The following is a 19,680-nucleotide window of genomic DNA, read 5'->3' as shown; positions in this document are numbered from 1 at the left end:
CACAGTGGTATTGTGTGGATGGATGTACATACAAAGTCTTGAGACAGAAAATATAAGTTCAGACCTTGTTAATACTTACTAATAGACTAGGAGTGCTTTGATTGATCTGATCTGGTGGGGTTCCAGTATCTCTTATTTTCAGGCAGTCTGTAAGATAGAACTCTCTACCTCACACATAAAGTAGGTGTTCTGTCAAACAAACAAAACAAAACAAAACGGCTTGAGACAATTCGAAGTTTTTTGATAATTATAGCCCATGCCTTGTTTGTGTATAGTGACTGTTTAGTGAATTAGCACTCCCAAAAGACAGATTTGGATGCAGCAGTGGGGAACAAAGTGACACAGACCCCCTCATGCATCCAAAGGAGATCCCTTTATTGTAAACATGGCACACTTTTTATGCCTTTAGTCTCAACCTGACATAACTGAAACCAAACCGAGACCTAACAGAACTGAAGAGAAAGAAGGCACCCATTGGCTGGTGCTCCCAAATGTCAGAGATGAGCTTGCTGCCAAGCCCCGGGATTGACTGCCAGGGGCTTCCCCCAGTCAGATCTCTTAGGAAGCTGCAAGCATTTCACCGGCCAGATGCCGAGGGGGTGTGCAGTTCAGACCAATGAGAATATGCAGACTGGGTCTTTCAAATGTTCTGTATGAGGGGTAGGCTGGGAAATAAACCCCCTCTGTGCCACACAAACCTCGAGGCTGAGTGATCTCTGTCTCCTGCACCCACAATCCCCAGACATGACCTAACACGTGGTGAACCCCAGAGTGATAAGAACTCAGAAGCACAGAGCAAAGGAGACACATGGCGTTAGAGCTGGAAATCGGTGTACAACCAGATTGCAAGCAGCGTAAGAGCTGGGAAATGGTGTGGGAACCAGATTACAAGAGCAACAGGCCCAAATTGGTGTTTGGAACTGGAGAAATACAGCCTGGGAGCTGGGAATGGTGACAGAACTGATATGCTGAAAACCTGGGACTTTGCTAAGTAGCATAAAGTGCTGCGAGGTTTCTAGCCCTGTATTTGTGGACTGGAATCACTTAGGAGACCATGGGAGCTTGGATGTCAGGACCAGAAAACTCTGTAACGAAGGTACTGATTTTCTTCCTTCAAAGAAGAGAAATAAACCACGATGAGCGAGCTCTACAAGCTTTATTCACATGGTGCGAAAACCATGAGCTGCACATATCAAAAGGCGATGCTTTAGATTTGCCCTTTTGGGAGAGGGCTGGACAAAATATATTTGAGGCAGTCTCATTTGGCGATGATGCAGCCATCGGTATTATAAAACCATGGACACTTGTTCTGGACTTATTAAAGAACTGGATTATGAAAGGCAAAGGGGGAAGGGCAGCAGTGCAGCCGCCTCTTCGTTCCACCCTGTGTGCGAGCTGGCATTGCCGCGGGAGCCGGCAGGCCCCGGCCGCTGTGAAAACGTGCTCTGCTACTGGGACTGTGGCTGACCAATGTGGAGCGGGTGTGGGAACCAGCACAGCCCCAGGGAGTGGGGGAATCCCAGAAAACGGAGACCATCCGGGGGCTGCCCGAGCCAAGGACACCGATGTCGTCCAGAGGGCCGGTGGCGCCGATTGCACAATCCAGACACGTGGAGAGACGGCGGCCGCCGGCAGCCGACCCGGGCGGGCACACCACGCCGCCCTGCCCTGGGGGAGCAGACCATGTGGGGAACGCTTCTGCTCCCCCCCGGGGACACCATGCCATGCAGCCGATCCGAGCCCTCCCGGGTTACAGGGGAATTCCGCAGCCATTACACCGTGCCACGCGGCCACTGAGATCGCCCCCCACCATTCGCACCGGGGCCGCCCGCAATTCCCATCACCACGGAAACCGAGTGGGCTGGCTCCAAAGTCAGCCCTCCCTGGAGCCCGGCGTGTCTGCATCGGGAGTGGCCCTGCCCCCGAGCCTGCCTCCAAGGTCGGATCTGAGAAGAGCTGCAGACACCAAAGCCAGAAGCAGAGTGTGGGAAAAGCCCCTGTGGGGGCCCAACCCACAAAATACAGTGGAAAGAAGCATGCCAGGGTGTGGGGCCGTGTCAGCAATAGCAAGCAAGCCGTCCTGAAAAGATGCTGCTGGCCACATGCTATGGCCATTTCACAGCAGCTGAGAGAGGGCCACTTTCTCACCAAGTCCAAGAGAAAGCCAACATTGCCCTACAAAGCTTTTCAAATCAAGGCTGTCATGTTTCAAAAACTCTAATAAACACACTGAAGGGTTATCACACAAAAGTTAGAAAAATGTACAACTGTTTGTAAAATATGCCTTAGAGTTCATAGTACAATACTCATTATGACTGTTTGCGATTGTTAGGACCAAAATCAATAGGCCTATGATTGGGAAAATGTGCTATTTCTTCTTCAGGCAATAACTGCTGTGCATCAAGGAAGCCTTAGTGTGTCTATTAATATGTGTTTTCCTAGTATTCCTACTAATTATTATTGCCTTGTTTCAAGAAGGATGGTTAAGCTCCAAGGGATATCCACTAAAATACTCATTAAAAAAAAAAAAAATCAATTTGTCATAACCAAATTACTGTTGCAAAGTTCTTTCACTGAAGTTCTACCACTTGTCATCATTTTGTCCTAGATTGCAAGATAATGTGTGTATTCTATTTGCCATCTGTTAGAGGTGTGGCTCTGTTATCTTCTCTTAATTGGGCAGTTTTCTTTATCTCTTCCATGACCAATCCTCCCTCTGGGGACACATCTGTGTTAATGGGCCATTGAGTGCCACAGCATGACTGATAAAACTACATCATCCCACACTGTGAGAAGCTCTGCCCAGAGGGAGGAGCCAAGCATTCCTAACTGGATATCATCTGAGATTTTGGACACCAGGACAGCCTTTTCCACTGGATTCCCAGAGGAGCAGCTGCCTTTTCCACTGGATTCCCAGAGGAAGACCAGGCCCATCCACACCACCACTGGGTCATCAGAGGATGACTACACCTTTCTACAGGATCACTGCTTCAACAGAACCACACCTGACACTCCAGGAGGACGGCAGCCACCATTCCAATTGGACTGCTACCAAACCCCTGACCAACAGGGTGTCTGTTGGAGTGTTGGAGGACACAAGGCAGATGATGGACTTTGGACCGGGTTAACATAAGAGATTTGATAACAGGATGCCTTGGCAAAAGCAAATGGAACTTTGAAAATTAGACTTAGATTGCAAGAAGATTAAATCAAAGAGGTTTACCAGAAAAAGAAAATCCCATTAAACTCTGCAAGCAGGAGATGTTGTTATATGCATAAGTTTGTGTATGTGATTTTAACCTAATCATTGTAGTACACATGACTAGTCTCCCTGAAGTAGTATATAATATAAAAGTGTTTGTATCCCACAATAAAATTGGATTCTATCACTGAGTCAGTCTTCCGTCTCTCTCCATTGCTGACAGGTGTCAGGTTGTATTCTGACTCTGGCAGTGTTGTTTTGTATTACTGCATTGTTTATTTGACTTTTATTTTCTTCCCTAATAAAGAACTGTTGTTCCTGCTCCCGCATCTTTGCCTGAGAGGCTCCCTTAATTTCAAAACTACAACAATTTGTAAGGAGGGGTTTCACATTTTCCATTTCAGTGGAGGTTTCTGCCTTCCTCAGCAGACATCTGTCATTTCAAACCAAGACACATTTTAAAAGTTAAAAGTCATCTATTAAATCACTAACAAAATGTATAACTTTTAACAAGGGGAGAAGGGTGGATTGCTTGCACTGTTATTCATGTCTAAAGTTTTCGTGCACTAGATATTAGTAAAAGTTTGTTTTTAAAGTATAAATACAAAAAACCTCCCCCAACCAAGCTCATGATCCTGATCAAGCCATGAACTTGGCTGGTAAAGAAAAATATATTATTAAACCTAGATTCTCTTTTTCCATTGAGAGAAATGAAAAAAGCCTCATCCAGAAGAGGTTTTTCTCAGGTTCTCATAGTGAAAAAGAGACTCAGGCAGAGCTCAAAACCCATGTTTTGTCCTTATTTTTATTTATTATACAAAGAAAAAAGGGGAAAAAGGGGTTGTTGTGAAGGTACGTCTTTGACTCTTAAGTAAATAATATAACAGTATAATAACCCTATGATATTCAGCTGCCTAAAATACACTTCAGTGGAAACCACAGACAAGCATCCTGAAGTCTACCCACCTCATGGACAGTTCATATAAGAACTTGATTTGTTTACAATCTATTCCTTAAAATATTAGACACATCCTATTGTAACTGGTCCTGTTAAAAAAGCTGTCTCCCACTTTCTTCAAAGCCACCCTGAAGTTTTGGGAAGTGGAGCTAAAGTCTTCCTGGGGCCTGTTCTTCACAAAGCTGAATAACTCCATGTCCCTCCACATTTCCTGAGAGGAGAGCATTGCTGGCCAGGGGTCTGTGTCAATCCATGAACGGGACGGGAATGCTGAGGAACGCACCTCGAGCTGTTTGTTTTCCAGCTGTTTGGTTTCCACTCTCATTACATGGTTATGACAATGGGAAGATGCCAGCAGCTCATGTCCCCGGCAGCACACAAAGAACTTAATGTTACTTTACCTTAAAAAAGTAAACTTTTTTGACCAATCCCACAAAGCAAAAGCATATTGACAATAGTTCTATCCAACCCCTAGAAGCACAGGTACCTTTTGTTCAAACAATGCTTGCTAATTTGGAATGAAATACCCATTGTAAGCCTTAAAGTACAATGCACAGAGCTCCATTATTAAGCTCAGAAGTTCCTAATATCTCACTAGATATACTTTTCTGTAGCTTAGGGAGTTATTCTAGCCAAGCGTTACTACAAAGACCATTGTTCCATTTGTCCTTACTTTTTTACGTCTTATGTAATTTTGCTGCAGACTTATGGCTGCTGATTAGCTCTAATCGCAGGTCTTATGTCTTTGAGCCCTGCCTTTTGCAGCTTTCCCAAAACCTTCTGATTTTAAGGATTCCCACAATTCTCCCTCTGGGTTTGACTAAAAAAACCCTTCATAACCGTGTCATTTATTAACTGCCTTGCGTTTCATAGCTGTACTATAGTATATCGGCTTTTTACTTGCTTAAAGCATCCTTTTTGCTCACATTAAGCCTTGCTATTTTACAACACAGCAATTTTAATGTTGTGAAAGTCCAGTCAGTTCAAAGGGCATAAGTCATGTCTGATAGCAATTACAAGTCATTGTCAGAAGAAGTCTCACCTGTTCCAAGGTCTTAATTCAAAACCTTCTTCTATGTCAATACCTTCATCCACCATCTCTGTGAGATTTTGCGAACTCTCTGTGAATCCATTTCCTACCTATGTCTCTTATATGCTAAACACTTCTTTGATAGTTTTGTCCATCATTTGTGGCACACACTGAGGTATGCAAGGTATTACTACAGTATCACTGCCAAAACACCCAACACATATAGACCTATTTTACTAAGTTCCCTTTGTCAAGGTGCAAGGCTCCATCCTAGGAACAAATCATCTAACCAGGATCCAGCATCTTCTTTAATTGGAGCTGTCAAGTCTGTCAGCTTTTGTATACTTTTGTGGATGGATTCAGAATGATCAGACAGGTTCATGCAACACAATCCACAAATTCCTCACAACCATGTCCATGTGCCAGGAAAAAGAAAAAATCAACAGCTGTTCTATTTCAAAGGGTAGCATGCCCAACAATCTTAACATCTGTTTAACAGTGATACTAAACAGATCTTAACATCTGTTTAATATCACTGTGTTATTGCAGTGATATTGGCATTAGTTTGTTAAATTGTTAAACAATTAAAAACAACCAACATCAGTGTATCATTCAATTTTGCTCCATTCTTTTAGTGAGCTAATTTTTGGCAAAAGAACCTCCCATATCTTCCTCAATTTAAAAACTTTGCTTTTGACCTTTAATAAAAACTTCACTTTTGAAAACCCAATAGAGGGGATCTATAACGTCACAAAACAAAAACCACACTTTTGCCAAAAAAGCTCTACAAAACCAACAATTGACACATTTATAAACAGCATAAAATCAGAGTTTGCAGGTCCCAGGGATGAACAAGGAATGTCAGGTGTGACACGTGATCCCTCTATTCAGCTCACGTCTGTGTACTTGCTTCTACAGTCTTGGACTCATCAACACCTTCTGGGGTGTGATATGGTTTGATGTTTTTCACTGGGACCCACTTAATTCCTGCACCTGTAGAGACAGAAGCATACCCTTTGCCCCAAGTGGTTAATCAGAAAGGACCTTCAATTTGTCCTGTCCCAGGGTTTCTAATTAAAACAGGGGGATTTTCTTTTCGTTGCGCCTGAGTGTTATTTGAAAAATGCCTAAAAATTGGTGGATCAGGTTCTGCAACAGAGCAGTTCAAGAAATGAAAAATATATAAAGCTTTGTTCAATCTCATCTGTGGTGTGATCTCTACTCCCCCCCTCATTCTTGATCAAGAATGTGTTCTAATGTCTGATGTGTCCTCTCAACAATTGCTTGACTTGTGGGAGAATGGTGACAAACAGTCCAATCCTTTAAAAATGTGGCCAATTTTTGAGATATGTATGCGGGACCATTGCAGACTTTTACTTTTTGGGGCACACCCAATGAAGCAAAAGCTTGCAAAAAATGTTGACAAGCACAATTACCTGTTTCACCTGTGTGAAGAGAAGCAAAACCTGCACCAGAGAATGTGTCTACTGAAAAATGAGTATTTTTAAATTTACCAAAGGAAAGGTATTTAGTGATATCCATTTGCCATAACTGCAGGCTCTGCAAACACTGCGGGTTGACCGCTCCTGTAGAAACAGGAGGCTGCACAAGCTGGCAGTCAGGGCAAGTACTGATGATAGCTTTAGCCTGACTTTTAGAAATTTGAAAGATTCGCACAAGTGCTTGCACATTTGAGTGAAAAAAGACATGACTCAGTTTTGCTTGTTCAAAAATGTTTTGCAGAGTGTTTGAAATAAGCATTCCCAGTTTGTCTGCTCTCGCATTTTCTTCCACTAAAAATCCAGGAAGTGAAGAATGAGCCCTGATGTGAGAAACAAAATATGGATTAGTTCTATATTGCAATGATGTATAAAGACAGGGAAGCCAACAATATAAAGTGTCATTACTAACATCCTTTAGAACTGATCCTTCTAATCTTTTAACCACATTAGCAACAGAATCTCTGATTAAATTAAAAGGTTGTGGGAAGAGCTGAAAAGCCTGAACCACAGCAGCAAGCTCAACAATCTGAGGTGATCCTTCTATTATTAGAAAATCTGATTCCCAGGTTTTAGATGTTTGGTTCAACCAAATTACAACTGATTTATGACTTTTCCCAGATCCATCAGGGAAGAGAGTTATTGCATTTAAAGGTTCCTCACTTAACATAGGTTCCTCTCTAAAACTCAATTTTGCTTGCAATAATTTGTGAGCCACGTAAGGAACAGAACAAATACCTGTAAAATTTAATAATGCATATTGTAAATCATCAGAATTTTGCATTGCCCAATCAAGAGAATCTTTTTTTCAGTGGTAAATAGATAACTGCAAATTCTTGACTTGCTAAACTGAACAATCTTGTTCTGGCCTTAACGACAATTTGTGCTATCATCCCTAACACTGTAAAACTAGTCTTTGGAACCTGTAGGGAAGAAAAACCCATTCTATTCTCAACAAAGGATATCGCTCAGAAAGGTCCCATTGAAAAATGAGACCATAAAGTCACATTTTTAATGTGACATTTTTAAAGAAAGAAGTCCAGGCTGAAGAGGTCCCATGTCTTCAGTCACTCCATTCATCTTCCTCAGGTCATGAAGCAACCTCCAGGAGCCCGATGTCTTCTTGTGGATGAGGAATATTGGTGAATTCCAGGGACTATTCATGGGTGTGATGTGATCTTGGACCTGTAATTGCTCCTTTACCAATCTCTTAAGGATATTTAATTTTTTCTCTGTTAAAGGCCATTGATCAATCCTTATAGGATTATTGTGTGGCAGGGGGCCCTCGAATGGGGGGAATAATGTGCATTGACTCCATGACTGCAGAAGGCTGAGCAATTGCTTTATTGAGCTATACTATATTATAGTATAGTACAGGCTGAATAATTGCTTTATTAAGCTATGCTATATTATATTACACTACTACACTATACTACTAGGAAAAACCCATCTCCATTGCCAGCCAGTCCAACACACTGGATCCAACTGGTCAAGGAATCCAACACCAGCACCAGAGTCCAATTAGGAAACTATCTTTTGGTAAACAACCTCCAGAACACATTCCACATGTGCACAACAACAGGTGCAAAGATTAAGAGAAGAATTGTTTTCTCTGAGCTTTCTCACAGCTTCTCAGGAAAATCCTGGCACAGAATGAAGTCTCTTTCTGTCCACAGAATATGCGAATACCACAAGAGGATGATCGGATTTCCAGTTCAGCTTTAAAGTGGTAGGTTTTGATGTGGTTTGCTCCCTTCCCTGACGGTGAGAAGCTTCTGAACAACAAAAGGACACACTGTGGCTGTCCCTTCTTCAGGAGCTCTGCTTTAGACTGTGTTTTCTTTTTTTCTCTCATCACTCCTGTATCTGATACAGAAGAACAGGTAGTGTTGGCACAGTAACCAGCTGCCCCAGGAGCCCTGCCAAGAAAGGCACAGGAGCAGAGCTCCAAGTTCTTGGCAGTAGGGTTATAAATAAAGTTAGCTTTTGTAGGTGGGGCCATGAATTGTTAATTAATGCAATAAATTGTTACACTTAATTTACGTAATAAGTTATAGAGTAATAAGTTATGGAGTTAAATGTGCTGAAATAGGAATGCATGCCCAGTAGAGTGGGGGTGGTGAGATCTGGGTGAGGGAATTTTCTAGAAAACTGCCTCATGAGATGATGACATTAATATGAAACATGATTGCAAGACCAGCCAGCCAATGAAGCCTCGGAACTCTGGAATGATTGGCCAGAGATGCACCATCTTATGGAGCAAGCAACAACCAAGACAAGGAGCAAGCAACAGGTGGATTGAGAGCGCATCACTCCTGTGGCTTTAAGAGACTTTGAAAGCCCCGGGTGCTGAGCACCTGGGTCTTTCTGCCCAGCCCGTGTCCAAGGAAACACTGTGCAGCACGCAGCATTGTTAGCTTGGAACTCGGACTTGCCGCCCAGGTCCCAGGCTCACCCTGGGCTCTCCTCTGAGCTTGTCATGACTTTCAATAAACAGGCCCTAGCCTTTGGAAAGATCTTGGCTTCATTTTGCCAATTTCACTCAGGAGTGAGACTATTAAGACAGGGTGGCCAAACAAACTTTCTGCTTGTGTTGGGTTTTCACCAGCTATCGGTCACGCGAGTTTTTCAACTAGAAAATATTCTCTGCTTAATCATAACTCCTGTCACAAAGTGTTAACTATACAAATCTAGCACACAAATTCCACACTGAGAGGAGCTAGAAATAAATTTATACTTCTTGTACTAGAGCAATTACTTTCATCTATACTACAACACTTCTCTTTCAGCCAAACGAGGTTGCCACATAAAGGAAGGAGGTCAAGGGCTTCTCTTTTCTTGGCCACTTTTTTCCTATTCTTTTTGCATTGTTTTGCCCTGTGGCCTCATCACAAACCAATATGGAATGAGATTGGTTTGCTGGACAGCAAGCTGGCACCTGATGAAAATAAACTGAATGAATGTGGAAAGCGGAAAATGGAGTGAAATTTCTTACATGGAGAAATAATTAAACTGTGTTAACTGTGCTATTGGACCTCTTAAAAAAAAAACAGACCAAAAAGTCACTATGGCCTTCAGAATCCATTACGACACAGAGTAGAATACATAGAAACAAATAATGTTAAAAAAAACGCTTTTCTTTGACTACATTAAACAAATGTTAGTGGTGGAACATCAGTTACTGCATTCACCTACTACATGAAGAGAGCTGTCACATGCATGTGATATAGAAAACACCCACCCACTCCTTCTGAAATACCCACAGGCCCACTTTTGAGCAACTAGTGACATGTGCTCTGTATGCATGACTACTCTGCAGTCAGGTTTCTTGTGTGCCATCAGGATGCCTATTAAAGATGGAGATCATAAAAGGATTAAGGAGTCTGTCACATGCATTGTTTTCTGCTGTAGTTCTAGCCTGAGGGATTAGTCGGTGTAAACAGCTCAAGATCTCCACATTTTCCAGATGAGTCCGTGAAAAGAAAACAGTCATGAGAGCATCCAATATGAAACTCAGAAACAAACATGACTGAAGGCTGTCCTGACTTGCAAAATGGTTGGTGCTGGTTTGCACTGTTGGAAACTCCTTGCTCTATGGAACCTCTTGTTCCTGACAATGAAGTCTGTCATTCCTGAGTAACAACAGGCTCACACTTCCATAGCAAAAAGGTACCATCACAGCACCTAGGTGTATTTCCAGTCAATCACAGACAATTTATATCTCAATAAGCCATTCTGAAAGCTTCCTTATACATTTTACATCTTATTAAAAAACTGTAGTATTTGTTTAAATAATTTAACTTTGGAGACAGGAAGTTTTAGGAGTGACTCTCACAGCTGATGTTCTTTAAGTTGCTTGCAGCTGGTTACTGCATAAAGCAAGCTGCTGAGATGGATGTCAGGTCCCAATATCCCTAAAGATTGGTAGATGATCTGGGTCCCAAGTGCAAAATCAGCATTCAAATGTCACGTATTATTCAAAGCATCAGATATTTCAAGTATGAAAAGACAGAGTTAGCTGCTTCTCTAACAAAAAGAGTTTCCTCTCTGATGGGCTGGAGGTGATTTAAACAATTTAGAAGTTATTTAGAAATCACTTGGGGTGATTTAAACAGAACTCTCCACAGCTCTCCCACAGCTTTCTGAAATATAGAAATAGTATTTAATCTATGCAGGCATTTGTAAAGAAAAAAAGAATTTCTTATGTTCAATAAACAGAAATTCATTTCTTCATTATTCATAAAAGTCATCCTAATTTTACAGAACAATGAAAGTAAAATCAGAAAAATATGCTTCTATTTACAATGCAATTTTTAGAAATCCTTTCTCTGCTAAGTGGTATTTGATGGGATTTTTTAACTCTTTCACCTGCACTTTCAGAATGCAGTCTGCTCAGAATAGTGAGCGAGTTTCTCCTAATTCAAGAAGCTGCTTACCTGCAGAGCATTGACAACTGCCTTTGTGAAATCCAGTATGAATTCACTTGTGAAAGTCAATTAGAATTTGGTATTTGGTTAGAGATTCTTATGCATACAACATCCAGACACCTTGCCAGTCAGAGTGTCTCAATACGGATGTGCACAGATTTATTTTACTTGCAATTTGTTTCTTTACCTTATCACAGAATGAGATCCCTACCAACATAGGAACAAATTAAATCCCTTGCCCTTCAGCACTAGGGGTATTCAGCTCTCTGCTGTCATTTTTTAGCAGCCTGCTGATTTCCTGCTTGTAGATAATTGTATTACAATATGCCAGAAACCCATCACAGAAGTAGTGTAAAGCATCTCAGTACTTCTGTTTCCCTTCTTTCTAAGGAATGCAAATTGATTCCTCCACCCCTCCTTGCACTCCTTTGACATCCACTACAGCTGCTCCTTGTCACATCTTATGGGCACACAAGGAGCATGACACAGCTGACACAGCTTCCAGCAGTGCAAACACAAAGTGCATAAAGTTTTTGTTGTCTGGTAAGTAACTTACCATGGCAGTCATGATGTAGATTACAAACAAACAAACAAAACAAACAAACAAAACAAACAAACAAACAACAACAACAACAAAAAAAAAAAGCTGAGAAGATATTATAGATTTCCATAGATCAGAAAAACAAATAATCAAAACAAAGAAATGTAAAAAATAGATAGACTGGAACTCTTAAGCTATCAAGAGACCAGAAAATTTTAAAAAACAAACAACAAACAAATCAATGCTAGTCAAGACTTTTTTATTCTCTGTTCCTCCCTTTTCGAGCCCTTCGAGCCCTGAGCTAATAAAGCCCCTCCTTTATAAAGCAATTTGTCCAGCTGATGTTCAGCACAAGATCTGCCAAACTTCATCTGCAGGCTCAGAAGATCCAGTGTCCTTTGGCCACCCCCAGTTCCCACTGAAGATGGGAGCACCTGCAGAGCAGAGGGGACCAGCTGCAGCTCCAAGCCCAGCTCTTGCTGGTCACAGCTGAGCCTGTGGCAAGCTCCAGGAGCTCCTGCCATCTCCCTCCCTGTTGGCAGCTCCCTCCCTCCAGCCCCCACGCCCTGCCCATCCACGTTTTTCCCTCCCAGTTCACCCCTTTGCTTTGCCTTCCCTTAATAAACACTTTGGCTTTTTCACTTCACCTGTGGTTCCCTCTGTGGAGCTGAAGCAGCACAAATCCTGAGCCCGGGGACACGCAGGGCCCTGCTGCCGTTCTCTTCCACGCTGTCGTCTGTGCACGGGCAGAGAGGAACAAGGGCAGCTCAGGCTGCAGAGGTCCCTGTCCTGCTGCTCCAGTTGCACAGCACCATGGAGTTGAAGGTCGTGCTGAGCATGCTGAAGGGAACAAGGACCCTGGGTTTTTGAAGAGCCAGCTTGAGTATGCTCTTCTATGGCAAGCATCCACCAAGGGCAGAGGAGCTTGCCATGCTGGAAGTTCTCCCCAAGAGCTTGCTGAAAGCACAGCAATGCTCCATGCATTCACAGGGACAGGAAGAGGGCAGAACCAGAGACCATGGTGGCCTAACAGTGAGCTCTGGGTGTGCCTCAAAGCAAATGAAGCAGCAGCAGCAGCAGCAGCAGTGCAGTGGCTGTGACTCAGAGGCGCGAGCGTCCCAGTGGCCGCAGCGCTGTCAGGCAGTGCCTGCAGGCTGGGTGCGCTTCTGGCAGCTCTGCTCTCCCCACAAGTGAGGAATCGCAGCCCCTGCCTCAGGCCCACTCAGAAAGCCAACCAAGTGAGACCAGAGGCAGGGGACCCTTCCCAGCTGTCTTGGGCATGGCTGCAAAACAGCCACTGCGTCTTCCTGTGCCCGTGTTTGGTGAGTGCTGAGCCCAGAGCCGGCCAGCTTGTGCTCTGCTGTGCCAGGAGCATTCTGGGCGGGCAAGAGAAGTGCTGCGTGCACAGCGGAGCGTCCTGCAAGGGACTGACCAGAGCCTCCTGTGGGAACAGGGCTCCGCTCCCTGGCTGGGAACAGCCTGGTTTTGCTGCCGTGAGTGCAGGCAGGAGTTCAGGCACGTGCAGAGGCAGCGGGCAGCTCGTGTTTGTAGGGGCCCGGGGCTGCGTGCCCAAAGCGACACGTGGGCGTGGGGAAGGAAGTGACACAGAGCCGGGGGAAGGAAGATGAGCTCGAGCTGGAGCGCCTGTGCTGCAAGGAGCATAAGGAATTCAGCCTTGCCAGGGTTTCTGAAGTGTGTGTTGGTGTTTCCCGGGAAATGCAGACATTTGGGGAAGTGCCTTTGGAGGAGAGGAGCTTGATTCTCAAGGAAACTGCTTCCCAAGGAGCCCCCAGTGACGTAGGTGCAGCTGTCTCCCTTTGGCTCCCTGTGCTTTCAGTCCTTGAGGCCCCTTGCACTTGGCAGAGGGGCGTGCAAAGCAACAAATCCATGTAGTGATAGACATTATGTTTTCTTGATGCAGAGTGTGATTTTATAGACTCTCTCTTCTGGTGGAGATGCTCTTTTAATTCTAGTGTGTTGATTATGCCTGTTAATACATATTTTAACTTGCTCTGGCATTCTTCACAAAGGGTAGCTGTCCTTTAGTCTTTGATTTACCTCAGCAAATGTTCAGACATAACTTCAGATATCTGAATTTAGCCCATTTCTCCTCTCACTTCCATTTCAGAGAATGTCATAAATACAGATCTACACACTAAAGTATCCAAGATTTCTGTGCAATAGAAAGATGAGTAAACAGTAGTAGAGCCCAAGCTACATTACCTTTAGCGATTACCAAAGGCACTAGGTATTTAGAAAAGTTTTCCTTCTTTCAGCAATATTATCAATAGATTGTTATAGATACATATAATATTCTAATATTGGCTTTTTGCAAATATTAAAATAGATTTTATATGTGTGATGTTAAAGTAACTTTCTTATAAAGATATAGTTTTTATTTCAGTTCTTAATTAGGCTTAGACATAGTAGTGAAATAGCTGATAGAAGTATGCTTGTGTTCAAATGCCTACTTAAATGGGATAACATCCAATGAACATAGAAAGAAGACACCTGCTACAGATGTGCCCACTGTCAGCACTCACTGTCTGAAGATGGTGCGGACCAAGGTCCAAAAATTGGAGGTGGTAAGAATGGACTAAAACCACAACCAAGGAATATGCATGCTCTAAGACACAGGAGGAGCCATGCAAAACAATTCTTGGAACATGTAAACTAAAGTTTGCTACGCATAAGGGTCTATGCATATGCAGCAATCTTCATGCAACACACAGCGTGGGCTTGGCTGAGTGCCCAGATGCATCCAGCCATAATAACCTTTGCGCTATGGTCCTTGTTTCCTGTTGTCCTTTATTAAACTTTATCAGTTTTCATATGTGTTTTTCACATGCATGGACATATTTCTGGCCTGTGTGTTCTTGCTTTGGGGCAGCAATATTGTGTTTGGTGAATTAACGAGATTATTTCACTTAGCGGCTTGCAAGTTGTGGGAAAAGCCCTTTTGTTGATCTCAGACCTAAGACAAACAAAAGAACTGCAAAAAAAATCAGAGATGCCAGCCCGAGGCTACCTGAGGATCCCCCTGTGGTGGCAGGTTTCCAGAAGACACAAGACATGCCCCAGCTGCCAAAGCTGCAGAAGCTGCCAGGCGCTGGGAAAGGCTCCCAGCTGCCCTCCAGCCCTGCCAGTGCCGGGGCAGGGACTGCCCCACTGCACAAGGACACCAAAGGGGCCTGTCCAAAGCAGGGAGCTAAGTCACCTCAGCTGTTACTCAGGTGATTCTAATGATCATCACTGTTCGCTGCTTAGACCCGCCTGGCTCCCAGGCTGGGAATGACCCTTTTCAATGGCTGTGGGTGGGTGTCACCCAGATCTGATGAAAGGAGAGCAGGGCAGCTGTGGCTGGCTCTCCGGGACGGACGCTCTGCGGAGTCTGCGGGAGTTGGCTCTTCCAAGCTGCTAAGGGAAAACTTTGATAAGCATCAGCTTTTGTAGCTGTGGTGGGGTTTGCTTTGCTCCTGGAGAAGGTGGAGAAGCTGTGGAAGAGCACGGGGCTCCCATTACCTGAGAGGAAACGTGCTCTGATCCTGGCTCAGGCACGGGCTCTACAACCTGCGGCCAGTCCCGTGCTGGTGTGGCTGGAACAGCTGCGCTGCGCTGTGAGCTCAGGAGAATGGAGCTCATGGTAGCTGCTGCCACCCGTGGCTGTGTTTGGAAGCAGAAGGTAGGAACATCAGTCTTCTGTTGTGTTTGACTTTATTGTTATTTAAGATTATAGTAAATACTGAGCATGAGCTGGGGTGCAGATTGTAATTGCTCATCTTTCCGAAGAGCTATATAGATTAACCTGTGCCCTGTTTATTTTTCCTAACTCACCAATTTAATGCAGTGGTTTTATAGTGCATTTTTATTGTTGTAATGTCTGAATGTGGTGGGAGAATATATATGATGTTAGGGTATTTTTGCTTTTGTTTTTTTTCTAATAAAACCACTCTTTTCAGCTTGGTGAAGATGAAATCTGCTTCTGTCCTTGTATAGAGCTATGGGTTTGTTTACATGGCTTCTCCTTCCCTTTTCTGCCTGGGCTTTCTCCCCTGCAGTTTTCAGTAGAAAAGTGAAGCCATAGATGGAATAAATAGACTCCACAATCTGATGTAGTTATGAAGTGGGTCTGTATTGTCAGCACCTGGCACAAGCGAGATAGCTCTCCTGAAAACTTGTGCCCTGAGCCCTGGTCTGAGCTCAATCTTTTATTCACAAAGGTGCTCCATATAGATGACATTGCTCAACCTTTTCATGCATATCCAACCCCTGGCCCCGCCTGTTCTTGCCTGGCATGATAATTACATCCATGATTTCTTAAGTAAAAGGAAAAAAATCAACACTTAATTCTACAAGCTAAAATTTAAATGCTTAATTCATATTGCTAACTCAAGTGAACTCCAAAAATCTCTATTTCAAAAGCAACAAATATTTGAAAGGTTATACCCCAACATATAACTGTGATGCTCAATTAATACTCCCTTCTTCCACTTGCTTAAAATCTCTTTGTTCTGGGCACTCACTATGGCCTTTTCCTGGAACCTCTCTGGCTGTCTTGAATGCTTATGGAGTAAAAGATAATCCCTGATGTATTTTCAACTCTGCCCAGACAGAGACTGCTGGAAGGGAGGTAGGACTCGTACTGGGGACCTGGCAGCTTCTCCAGGAATCAAAATTATTGAAATTATGGTAATGTGGACAAGGCATGCAAGTCCAGGTGGTGAGCTGAAGTATGCAAGTACTTGCAGTTTCTCCTCAGCACTTGACAGTTTAGGGGTATGGTCTCTTTTTATTTCTGTCTCTTAATCCTCAATCCTTGCCACACTCCTTCAACATCTTTTGCATTGTCATCTTCCCTGTTTTCTCCCTCCCTTCTTCTTTCTGTGACTTTCTGTACACGACAGACAATCTGTCACACACTGTCAGCTTGCTCAGTCACCCGAGCAGTGATAATGATGGTGTAGAAATTGTAGGTGCACAGCAGGCAAAGGTGTCCTGCTTCTGTGTGCCCTCTGCAGGCAAACCTGCTTCCCAAAGCTTCAGTCACACTTGGAACAAAGGCTTGTCCCCACTGCTTTGTTGTGGTTTACGCATTGATGGAGCAACAATTCTGTCTCAGCCCGCTTAAGCCACTGCAAAGCTGGAATTGTTGCTTTAGCAGCAGATGTGCTGGCAGGGTTCTTACAGCCCCATAGTAAGAACTCTACAGTTCTTCTAGAAGAGGTTTGTGATCTTTGTGCAATAAAAACAACGCCTTCAACTGCTGCAGTGCAAGTCATGCACTCATGTAGATGTGTTTTCAGACACAGGTATTTCTATATATGCCTAGTGAGTGGCCTCCTGGGGAGCAGGGACAAACGAGGAAGGAAAGTGGGCTGACAAAACATAAAACTGGGCTTCAAAATGAAGCCATGACTTCCCTTGATACAGAAGGACATAAACTTTATCTTGATTGGCCTGAAGGTAATAAACAAGTCTCTCAATGTCCTGATCTTTCACTAGTCTGAAATGATTTAGAAAAATTTGATTTTTTTTTTTTTTTTTTTTTTTTTTTTTTTTTTTTTTTTTTTTTTTTGTGGTGGAGGATGGGGTCTGCATTTCAAGTCTGTTCTCCCAGCAGTCAGGGACCTGCACAGCTGCTGTGGGTGGGGCAGGTGATTACTAACAGCATGGTGAGAAGTTGGCTTGTGCCTGGTTGAGGGCTTGAGGACTGTGGTGAGAGAAGGGCCAGGGAGTGGAGTGGAAAATACAATTTACACAAGCAGGTATAGGTGGATGTCTGGGGTGTAGGTGGGATTTAACTGGTTTAGGTACTGCATTTATGAAGAATTGAACATTTAACTCTGAGATAGGACTATTTAGTTGCTACTCTAAATGCTGCATTTACTAACACATAATGTAATTTCTGCTGCTGTGGCAGAACCTGCTGTCCCCTGCGCTCGGAACAGGCGTGGAGGGTCCCCAAGGCATCCTCAGAATGGGCTTTGCCCTCACCTTGGCTTGTGCTGCTGCAGATTTTGGAGACAATTGTGCATAAGAACGGGCACTAGAACCAGACTTGGGGCTGGCATGCTCTGCATTTCCAGGATGGCTCATGGACAGGGTAAGGTGCTATCGGTGCACTCTGGATCAAGCTGTGATTCTATGGACACTTCAGCAAGAGAGGTTTTTTCAGGGTGATTAAACCTTCATCCTTGCTGTGCTTCCTGTGACATTTGCATCTCTATTTTGTAAAACTTCAGAAATCTGAGTCATCTTTGGCCCTGTGAAATGTTATAAACATCAGCAAAAGCCATCATAGTTTGCATGTGAAAATACATACTTTTTGACATTTGGGAGTTGGAAATTCTCATAATTTAAAACCAATTTCTATTGCTGATGATACAGAAAGGGGGCAGGTTGGTGCCTTGGGGCCTATGTTTGCTACTGTTGCCTGAAAAATAACTATTGCAGTAGCACCCTATGGCCCTGGGTGGCCAGAACGGAGGTCCAGGAGGCTTGACAGGTGTTTACTACTGAGTCTTTGATCTTTTAAGCCAAATAAAAGTTATAAATTCTTAGAACTATGTATTTATAAAAGAAAAGTATAAAGGAGAGATGTTGTACACTGTGTGTGTCCCACCTTAAACATATGACATTATAAAAACACACTCTCCAAACATCCATTCTTTTGTATGACCAGGTAAATGCCATGTAAAACTGATTTCTTTGTTCAGAAGTATCTCACCTACTGCCAACAATTAGAATTGCTTACAGGGTCTCAGTTGCAAATGCAAAACATTCAAAACTCAAACTAACTGGTTACATTAGAAAGCACACTTTGCTTTTCTCAAGGGGCTGATTGTGAGCTATTTGATGAGCTATTCATGAACATATCCTGGGGCTGTTTGCATCAAACACTGGGATTTTGTTAGCAGTAAAAGAGGGAAAGTGCACTATGTGTGGGAAAGTAATTCCTTCCCAAAATATGTGCTTGGAGGCTACTTGGGTCAAAAGAATTTATTTTTAATTCTGTGGGCTGAAGAACTGCCCACCATCTGCTTTTTCAGAAAAAGAGGGTTGGGTCTTTGGCCCCTTGCAGAGCCTTAAATGAGCAAAGCTGAAGGGATTTGCCCCAAAAAGCAAGGCATGAGCAAGAGGCTCATGGCCATAGCTGTCTGCAGAAGTGAGCATGGGCCAAGGGAAGGTCCTGCTGCCCAGAGCCAGCCCGAGGTGTCCCTGAGGATGTGTCACATCCTCTGCCTCCTCTGGCAGTGCTGCCACAGAGCACAGCAGGAGGGATTGCAGGGATTTGTCAGCACGGGGAGGACGAGCATGAGCTCCTGCTGATATTTCCATCCAGGGCTGGCACTTTCAGGCCAGCAGTGACAGATTCTGCAGCTCTGGCTGCACAGTTGCTGTTGGCAGTGCTGTGACAGCCTCTGCCACCAAGGCAGAGTGTCTGCAGGGGCAGGATGGTGTAGAGATGCCTCTCAGAGAACGGAGAGAACACCTTCAAACAGCATCTGGCAGAGTTAATGAAGGGGTGGTAAATCCCTTTAAAGGGGACAGGTTATAGAAACCTCTCTCTGTGAATATAAGAGACTGTAGGAGTGAAGAGGGAATGGGAAAAGGGAAGGGAAAGGTAGAAAGAAGAGGCAAGGGAAAGAGAGAGGGAGAGGATAGAGTCCTTGGACATTCTGATTTTATCTAAAGGACGTTTTCTGACTACATAGATGTTTGCTACAATAGTGCTTTTTGACATGCTATGGCTTTCTAACTCATGATATTAACTGATCACAGTGTGTTTTAAAAGACATAAGAAAAAACTCAGTAAAAAGTTTTCCTTCAAGACCAAATATCTGCCAGAGTCTGAGTGCCATGGTTAATGGCTTTTGAACATTCACAGGAATGGTCAAAGCATTAAAGTAATTAAATAGGTCTCTCAGAATCCAGCATAAGTTGTACTGATGAGGAGATTAAATAGAGATTCCCATTGCACTCTGTGTTTTGTAGAGGCTTAGTGACAGTATTTCACGCACAC

General features: G+C 43.6%; 1 protein-coding gene and 1 long non-coding RNA gene across 2 annotated transcripts in view; both read left to right on the top strand.

Moving 5' to 3' along the window:
• The window catches only part of LOC135308305 (uncharacterized), a 624,983-nt gene that overhangs the window by 134,464 nt on the left and 470,839 nt on the right, over window positions 1–19,680 (top strand). The window lies entirely within an intron of this gene.
• Window positions 17,229–18,267, top strand: LOC135307012 (uncharacterized). Its single transcript, XR_010367764.1, has 2 exons — window positions 17,229–17,422; window positions 17,578–18,267. It is a non-coding gene; the product is annotated as an uncharacterized LOC135307012 (long non-coding RNA).

The sequence above is a fragment of the Passer domesticus genome, chromosome 9, assembly GCF_036417665.1.
Source record: "Passer domesticus isolate bPasDom1 chromosome 9, bPasDom1.hap1, whole genome shotgun sequence".
NCBI lineage: Eukaryota > Metazoa > Chordata > Aves > Passeriformes > Passeridae > Passer > Passer domesticus.
This window is presented reverse-complemented; position numbering and strand designations above follow the sequence as displayed.